This window comes from Chiloscyllium plagiosum, unplaced genomic scaffold, assembly GCF_037043375.1.
Source record: "Chiloscyllium plagiosum isolate Xiang-an unplaced genomic scaffold, Cpla_swu_hap1 HiC_scaffold_27, whole genome shotgun sequence".
Lineage (NCBI taxonomy): Eukaryota > Metazoa > Chordata > Chondrichthyes > Orectolobiformes > Hemiscylliidae > Chiloscyllium > Chiloscyllium plagiosum.
In genome coordinates, this window is record NW_028270165.1 from 10,095,904 (window position 1) to 10,105,714 (window position 9,811).

Consider the following 9,811-nt stretch of genomic DNA (forward strand, 5'->3'; position numbering starts at 1 on the left):
CCGGGAACAGGGTGGGGTGTGGAATTAGCAGGCAACTGGAAGCTCAGGGTCTTTTTTGCAGGCAGAACGTAGATGTTCTGTGCAGCAGTCACCCAGTTTATGCTTCGTTTTCCCCAATGTAGATGAGACCACATTATGAGCAGCAAATGCAGTAGACTGGGTTGTGGGAAGTGCAGGTAAAGTGCTGCTTCACCTGGAAGGTAAGTTTGGGCCCTTGGATAGTGCAGAGGGAGCAGATAAATGGGCTGGTGTCACACATTCGGCAGTTGCAGGGGAAAGTGCCGTTGGACTATTGGGGTGGGAATGGGGTTAGGCTTGGTGGGAATGAAGGAAGAGTGGACCCAAGGTATAACTCCTGCCCATTTACCTGTCTGCCAAATATAGGAATTTGTTAAGTGTGTCCAAGGACATTTTCTAATTCACAATGTGGATGTACATACTGGCGAGGGTGCAAAACCTAAGGGCCAGCAACTATAATTCTATGAACATTAGAATAGTGATTGAAAATAATATATCAGATCTAAAAGTTGAAGTTCTAAATTGGAGGAAGACTCAGGTATTAGGCAAGATCTTTCAAAAGCTGATTGGGGGCAGATGTTCGCAGGTTAAAGGACTGCTGGAAAATGGGAAGCCTTCAAATATGAGATAACAAGAGTCCAGACACAGTATATTCCTGAATCGGAGATGCTGGTGTTGGACTGGGGTGTACAAAGTTAAAAATCACACAACACCAGGTTATAGTCCAACAGATTTACTTGGAAGCACACGAGCTTTTGGAGCGATGCTCCTTCATCAGGTGATTGCCTGATGTAGACTATATTCCTGTTAGGGTGAAAGGAAAGGCTGGTAGGTTGGAGAATGCTGGATGACTAGAGAAAATGAGATATTGGTTAAGTTAAAGAAGGATGCACATATCAGGTATTGGCAGAGAGATCGAGTGAATCCTTGGAGTATAAAGGCAGTATGAGCATACTTAAGAGGGATATCATGAGGGCAAAAAGGGGACATGAGATAGCTTTGGCAAATAGAGTCATGGATAATCCAAAGGGATTTTATAAATACATTAAGGACAAAAGGATAACAAGGGAGAGAATACGGCCCCGGAAAGATCAGCAAGGCGGCCTTTATGTGGAGCTGCAGTAGATGGGACGGGGGTTGCGGGATACTGAACGGATATTGTGCACCAGTGTTTACTGTGGAGAAGGGCATGCAATATATAGAATGTGAGAAAGTAGATGGTGACATGTTGAAAAAATGCCCATATTACAGATGAGAAATTGCTGGATATCTTGATATGCATAAAAGTGGATAAATCCCAAGGACCTGATCAGGAGTACCCTAGAACTCTATGGGAAACTTGGGAAGTGATTGCTGGGCCTCTTACTGAGATATTTGTATCATTAATAGTCACAGGTGAGGTGCCGGAAGGCTAGAGGGTGGCTAATGTGTTGCCACTATTTAAGAAAGGTGGTAAGGAAAAGCCAGGAAACTATAGACCAGTGAACCTGACATCCGTGATGGGCAAGTTTTTGGAGAGAATCCTAAGAGACAGGATTTACATGTATTTGGAAAGGCAAGAATTGATTAGAGATAGTAAGCATGGCTTTCTGCTTGGGAAATCATGTCTCATGAACATGATTGGGTTTTTTGAAGAAGTAACAAAGTGGATTGATGAGGGCAGAGCGATGGACTTGATCTGTCTGGACTTCAGGAAGGCGTTCATCAAGGTTCCTCATGGGAGACTGGTGAGCAAGGTTTAATCTCATGGCATGCAGGGATAACTAGCCATTTGGATACAGAACTGGCTAGAAGGCAGAAGACAGAGGGTGGTGATGGAGGGTTGCTTTTCAGACTGAAGGCCTGTGACCAATGGTGTGTCACAAGGATTGATGCTGGGTCCGCTACTTTTTGTCATTTATATAAATGATTTTTATGTAAACGGAGGAGGTATAGTTAGCAAGTTTGTAGATGACACCAAAATTGGAGGCGAAGTGGACAGTAAAGAAGGTTACCTCAGATCACAACGGGACCTTGTGCAGATGGGCCAATGGGCTGAGGAATGGCAGTTGGAGGTTAATGTAGATAAATATGAGGTGCTGCATTTTGGAAAAACAAATCAGAGCAGGACTTTTACACTTAATGGTATGTTCCTTGGAAGTGTTGCTGAACAAAGAGACCTTGGAGTTCAGGTTGATAGTTCCTTAAAAGTAGAGACGCAGGCAGATTGGATAGGAAAGAAGGCGTTTGGTGTGCTTTCCTTTGTTGGTCAGAGCATCGAGGATAGATGTTGGGAGCTCATGTTGCCACTGTACAGAACAGTGGTCAGGCCACGTTTGGAATATTTCATGTAATTTTGGTCTGCTTCCTATCGGAAAGATGTTGTGAAACTAGAAAAGGTGCAGAAAATATTTACAAGGATGTTGCCAGGGTTGGAGGTTGGAGGGTAGGAAGGTAACTATGAATCTGTAATACTGCATTTCCCGCGGCCGGAGTTTTCCCACGGCACAAAGGAGGTTTTCTATAGTATATTTAAACCCCTTGCTTTGCTTGAACTCAATCTGCATGGACTTGGAGGAGAGTTGGATTTGCAAAGTGTCCTCCCCTCCACACGTGCCTCAACTGCAGGACAGCTGTCCGGCCCGCCCTCCATTGTTGACGTCACAATGCGGATGCAGCCCTGTCAGTTTCAGAGTGAAACTCCTTCCCTCTGGGCAACATCTGGGAGCCAAGCAATGTCTCCCCCTTTCCATATACCATCCTCCAGCAGCCAGGGGAAAGGGGATGTAGGGGTTAGTGAAACATTGTTCACTTGTCGCAAGTGGAGTGAATCCAGGGAGGGAGCAGACACTCCAAAGGTGCTCAAATACTTTCGATCTCTCTTAAAGCTATTTTCCTTGTGTATTCCCTCAGTTTGGCACGTATACAGTTTGCACCCTAGAAAAGGATTGCTCCTTTCCTCATGTTCACAACTAAAAGGTGAGATTCACAAGGAACTGAGCAGCATTTACGGGATTGGCACATTGCTCAAAAAATGTAAGACGCCTGGGGCCTGTGGCTCGTTGGTCTAGGGGTATGATTCTTGCTTCGGGCCTTCTGGTGCGTGGGCATGCGAGAGCTCCCGGGTTCAAATCCCGGACGAGCCCTTGTTTCTTATACTGCCTTGTGCAAAAACGGCCAGTCAATATTCTCAAAAAGCAGCTTCATGAAACGAGATCCGACTGCTGGAATCAGGGATGGGGCAGAGCTGCCGTTACAATGAACTCGGCAGGGGAAGCACTTACTCAAAGCGAAAACGCGTTTTACTTCACACAGAGAGTGGTGGGCGTTTGGAACGCGTTGCCAGCAGAGGTGGTAGAGGCAGGCACGGTCAATTCATGAAAGATACGTCTGGATAAATGCATGAGTGGGTGGGGAGCAGAGGGATACAGATGCTTAGGAATTGACCGACAGGTTCAGACAGTACATTTGGATCGGCTCAGGCTTGAAGGGCCTGTTCCTGGGCTGTAAAACTTTCTTTGTTCTTTGTTCTATATGGTGTATATCTGATATTGTTGGCTGTTGTAAAAGTTTCTTTGTAATTATTATTCACCTTCTAATGTAGTAATGGAGTTACGTCCTTTTTTGTCATAATTTTTTATTTAATAGGTCAGCAGGAAGTTATTCAGCAATTTTACTGCCTTTCTTTTTTCAAGCAGCCTTAACATTTCATTTTCATATCCTTGATTCAGCTCCATTTCCAGCATCTTTGGAGGCAGTTTGTTCCATGTTATTGTCACTGAAATGAAGTTTTCCTCCATGCACAGCTAAGCCGATCTGGCTGCATGAGGGTTTTCAGGTTTCTGTGGCCTGGATAATATGTGATCAGCAGACATCTCGCAATCTACAGGAATTGCCACCTATGTTATGTTCATTAACTGTACTGACAGTGATCACTTATTTTGTGATTTTTCTTTGTAGGAAGACGTGCAGAAAGAAATCTTATAGCAAATGATACATCAACTTCTGACAGAGCCACTTGATTCATTGGGACTTGAATATCAGCAGCCATTCCAATCAAGAAGGCATGTTTGCTTTTGTTTGTTTGAGAGATTTTGGACAGTCCTGTGGCAGGAAGAATACAGAGACACCGAGTGAGGGAGATTCAGTGCGCTGACTGTGAAAAGTGCTTCAAACCATTTACTCAGCTTGGAGGAATCAAAGTCTCACCCCTCAAGGTGGGAAAGGCTATGTACCCGTTCTGTTTGTAATTTCAATCCCAGAGCAACACAAGGAAAGCTCCCTCCAAAGGGGAAACGTTGGAAATGTGGGGTCTGTGGGAATGGATTCCCTTCCCCATCCCTGCTGGAAACCCACAGACGCATTCACACCGGGAGAGGCCATTCACCTGCTCAGTGTGTAGGAAGGGCTTCAGTCGGATCAGCCATCTGCAGACGCACGAGAGGGTCCACAAGGGAGAAGCCATTCACGTGCCCCATGTACGGGAGGGGGTTCACTCAGTCAGCTGCACTGCTGACCCACCAGCGGCTCCACCCTGGAGAGAGGCCGTTCACCTGCTGTAGGTGCCGGAAGGGATTCACCTGCTCCTCCCACCTGCGGAGGCACCAGCGAGTTCACGCGCCATCACAGGGGGGTTGAAGGAGCGATGGCCGAGTGCCAAGTGTCGATGCACGAAACGTCGATTCTCCTGCTCCTTGGATGCTGCCGGACCTGCTGTGCTTTTCCAACACCACACTCTCGACTCTGATCTCCAGCATCTGCATTTTTCACTTTCTCCTCGAGAGCAAGGTTGGACTTGTCTTTTATTCACTCATTCACTCCTTACAGCCTGTCCTTTGTTGTGGCCTAACTGCACATACATCATTGCAAGTTTCAGAAAGATTTGTGCAGCTTTTGTTTTGAAAAAAAATAACATTCTTCCCGACTGTAACGAAGTTTCTGAATATTTGGTATTAGTTATTCTCAATTTTAAAAATCAGCTATTGCTCACATGCCGTGTTTCCCAGGTAAAGTCATCACCATCCATTCTCTCTCTTCCCTGAGAAAGACTTCATACAGCGATCAAAGAGGGCTGAGGCACGAGAAAGGACGATTGTGGGGATGGAGGGGGTGAAGGGGTCGCTGATGGTGGTGGGGAAGGGAGGGAAATGGACAGGGGAACAGACTGGGGTTCAGAGGGCTGGGGGAGAGAATAGAGGGTGCAGTGTGAGGAGAGAGAATAGGCAGGGGACAGTGGATGGGGAGAAAATGGACAGGGGGCCAGAATGTGAAGAGAGAGACAGCACAAATGCCACCTTCTCCAGGACTCGTGTCAGTGTCCAACGAACTGGAACCCACTCCTCCCACATTTCTCAAAATACGCGTGGCTAAGGCAGTGGAACCATATCATCCCTACAGGCCATTCATACCGACTTCCCCAACAGCATTCCACTTAGACTCACTCGTTTACGCTACAGCCCTGCAGTTCCCCATGGCTATTTCCTGACGAAGGGTTTTGCCCGAAACGTCGAGTCTCTTGCTCCTCGGATGCTCCCTGACCTGCTGTGTTTTTCCAGCACCACACTCTCGACCCTAATCTCCAGCATCTGCAGTCCTCACTTTCGCCCAGTAAGGGGTGAATGTTCTATTCCTAGTCTTTTAGATTTTTAAAAATCTTTCCCCCACACCCTAAACCTTTATCATCTAGTTTTGGAATACCTCTACCCTGGGGAAAAGACAGAAACGTTGAGCAGCCTGACAAAATGCAAAAGAAATAAAATGTGGAGGCACAGGGGGAAAAAAATCGGCAAAATAAAATAGCTTCGTCATTTATCTCTCGTATTCGCATTTGGACGCTTAATATTTGTCATGATCGGGAGGTGCCCGTGTTGGACTAAGGTGTACGAAGTTAAAAATCACACAACACCAGGTTACAGTCCAATCGGCTTGTTTGGAAGCACTCGCTTTCGGAGCGCCGCTCCTTCATCAGGTGGTTGTGGAATATAAGATCGTAAGATCATAAATTCTGTGTCTTACGATGTTATACTCCACAATCAGCTGATGAAGGAGCAGGGCTCCGAAAGCTAGTTCTTCCAAATAAGTCTGTTGGACTATCACCAGGTGCTTTGTGATTTTTAACTTTAAAATTTGTAACAAATTCCTGCACACTGAGCATGCTCCGCGGTGTCAGCAAGTACTGCGCATGACCGCCAGTGTCAGCAAAGCACTGCGCATACTTTTGGGTGTCCGCAGAAATGGCGCGCGAGCTGCTTTCCATGGAGCAGTGGAGAACGTTGGAGGACCGGAAGGAGTCTGGTCCTCCTGCCAATCAGAGCCGGCCATTGTGGAAACGCGGAGGTTGGACAGTGAGCTCTGAAGCTGCTGCTGCTGTTCTTTTCTCTCTGCATAAGGTTAAACTTCACCTCAGACTGTAACTTCCTTCCTCTGTCTAACATTTGTGAGTACAACAGTGTTTTTCTCACCACGTTTTCATTCTGGGGTTCAAGAGTGAACCGAGGGAGGGGCCAGACTCTGGAAAGGTTGATCCCGGTCTGTGTGTCAACTTGCAAACACATGGAAAATGCAGTACCACAATGTGAAGTTCTAGCCTTTGCAGTGTAAACAAAATAGCAGAAAGGAGGTGCATTTTTTAAATGGTGATATGTTGAGATGTGGCGAAAGTGAGATGCTGGAGATCAGAGTTGAATATTGTGGCGCTGGAAAACCACAATCGGTCAGGCAGCAACTGAGGAGTAGGAGAGTCGACGTTTCGGGCACGAGCCCTTCATCAGGAGTGATGTGTGGATAGACAAAGGGCTCTCAGTGTCTTTCTACACCAGTCACTGCCAGTTGTCAGAAAGTGCAGCAAGCAATGAGCAAAGCAAGTGGTATATCAGCAAGAGGAATTGAGTTCAGAAGTGGGGATGTCTTCCTGCAGTTAGGTCGGTTATTGAATGTATTCAAGGCTGAGTTCATGTGACTTTGAAGAACAAAGAAGTTATGGGAGAAGGCAAGAAAATGGTTTTAAAACCAGTACAGAACAGTTACAGAGTCGAACAGCACAGAAACAGATCATTCAGTTGAACTAGTCCATGCTGGCGGTGTTCTGAAACTAAACTGGTCCCACCTGCCAATGATTGGCCTATATCCCTCCGAACCTTTCCTATTCATGTACTTATCCAAATGTCTTTTAAACATTGTAACTGTACCTGCATCCAGCAACTCCTCTGGACATTGATTCCTCACACAAACTACTCTTTATCTTAAAAAAAAGGTGCCCCTCATGTCTTTTTAAAATATTTCTTTCTTCACCTTCAAAATTTGCTCCCTCATCTTGAACCACCCACACTAGGGAAAGAATACCTGCCGTTCACCTCATCTATACCTCTCATGATTTTATAATCCTCTCTAAGGTCACCTCTCAACCTCTGATGCTCCAGTGAAAAAAGTCCTAGCTATCCATCTAGATGCAGGTATATTTATATCCAGTTATGAACTGTTCAATACTGGTGCCAGCTGGAAAGACAAATGACCTATTCCTGCTTCCAATTCTCTCACTGTGTCCAGGACAGCAAGAGACCAAACGACATAGGCGCAGAAATTAAGCCATTTAGCCCATCAGATCTGCTCCACCATTCAATCACGGCTTATACGTTTCTTGACCCCATTTTGAAATATTGATTTTGGAAAGGCAGATCAGAAAAGGATCTGCACATTTAATGAGGAGTGTTGTTGAATAAACATACCATGGAGTGCTGGTTCACAGTGGAGTCGCGGGTTGACAGGATAGCAAAGAAGGTGTTTGGTATATTTGCTTTTATAGGTCAGTGCATTTCAATACAGATGTTGGGAGGTCATGTTGCGGCTGTACCGGACATTGATTAGGCCACTTTTGGAATACTGTATTCGGTTCTGGTTTCCCTGCTACAGGAAAAGTGTTACAAACCTTTGTATGGATTTGGAAAAGATTTACAAGGCTATTGCCAGAGTTGGAGGGTTTGATCTATATGGAGAGGCTGAATAGGCTGGGGCTGTTTTCTCTGGATCATTGGGGGCTGAGGGGTGACTTTATAGAAGTTCATAAGGAGCATGGATAGGGTGAATAGCCAAAATCTTTTCCCCAGAGTAGGGGAGTCCAAGACTAGTGGTCATAGGTCTGAGGTGAGAGGGGAAATATTTAAAAGGAACTTTGCAAAAACCTTTCTCACACAGAGGGTGTTGTGTGTATAGAATGAGCTGCCAGAGGAAGTGGTGGAGACTGGTATAATTAAAGCATTTCAAAAGACATCTGGTAATAGGGAGAATTGAGAGGGGTATGGGTTATGTGCTGACAAATGAGACGATGTTAATTTGGAATATCTGGTCAGCACGGACAATTTGGACTGAAGGAAAGCAGAAGTGTCATTGTGAAGACTGGACTTTCAAAGCAGCTTTCAAAGATGTTTTGTCCTTACTGGAAGCTACAATGAAATCTTTCATTTGTGAGACAGCAACTGAGTGAGTGAGGACATTCAGGATATTGGTGGAAAGTGGGAATTTGTTGCAATGTGGAGTTGAAGTGATTTAAGTAAAGTGTGCTGAGCAGGGAGCCTAGTGAAGGGTTAGGTGGGTTTTTGTTTTAAACTGCTCATTTCTTTCAGCCTCCAACATTGTATTTCCAATGCTGTCCATCAGTGGGAGTGGTGAATCAGTAACTGGTATCGTTAGAAGCCTTACGATTTTCAGTACTGCAGGTATAACATTGTTTCATCAGCTTTGTAAAGGTTACTGGCATCAGCGGGAGGTGTGGGCTGGGATTCACTAGACATGATTAAGCGGTTAGATAACACACGTACAAGAGGGCAGGGTGGGACTTGTCTTTCGATTTGCAGAAGGTGGGAGGTACTGGTGCTGCGGTCCATGGCAAACACAACTGCGGTAAATCATAGAATCACTACAGCGTGGAAGCAGGCCATTCGTCCCATCAAGTCCACACTGACCCATCCGATGAGCATGCCGCCCAGACCCACCCTATCTAGTCATTTCTGCCGGTGAGTGAGACTAGGTCACAAGCAATGTTTGCGGTTATCAGCACAAGCTTGGGTATTTTGCAGATCGTGTAACATTTGGACATGGTTTTGATTGTTGGGGCATTGTTCTCTATAATGGTTTGTTGAGGGAGGTCAGTTGTTCACAGTATTCACTCGCACCTTGCTAATATGGTAGAACAGAAGTCCACATCTCCAAACTTCGACACTATTACAGAGAACCCATACAGTGTTATAGCAGGCTATTCGACCCAATAAGTCCATACTGACTCTCTGTAGCGCACACCCTATTACTCGACATTTGCCCCTGACTAATATATAGAAACTAGGCATCCCTGAACACTTTGGACAACTTAGCATGGCCAATTCACCAGAGCAATAAAACATTCAGTCGATCAAGGCCCAATCCACAATATTCTCAGCCTGACAACCATCCAGACTGAGAGAGTCATCGGAGCAGGGAATAAAACAAGAAAAATGAAACAAAATTAGACATAAATGCACATTTGGTGCTTAACGTGTGTTCATTAGATAGTAAACCAAAATTAGGGGTGTCCCAGGATTCTTATCATCCCCTACTTGAGGAATTCTCTCTCCCTAACAATATTTACATCAACAGCAATAAAGCATCTGTTATCAAATAGACATAGAGATATATAGCACGGAAATAGACTTTTTGATCCAACACATCCATGCTGACAAGATGTCCTATATAAATCTAGTGTCCCATTTGCCAGCATTTAGCCCATATCCCTGCAAACCTTTCCTATTCACACATCCATCCAGATGCCTTTTAAATGTTGTAATTG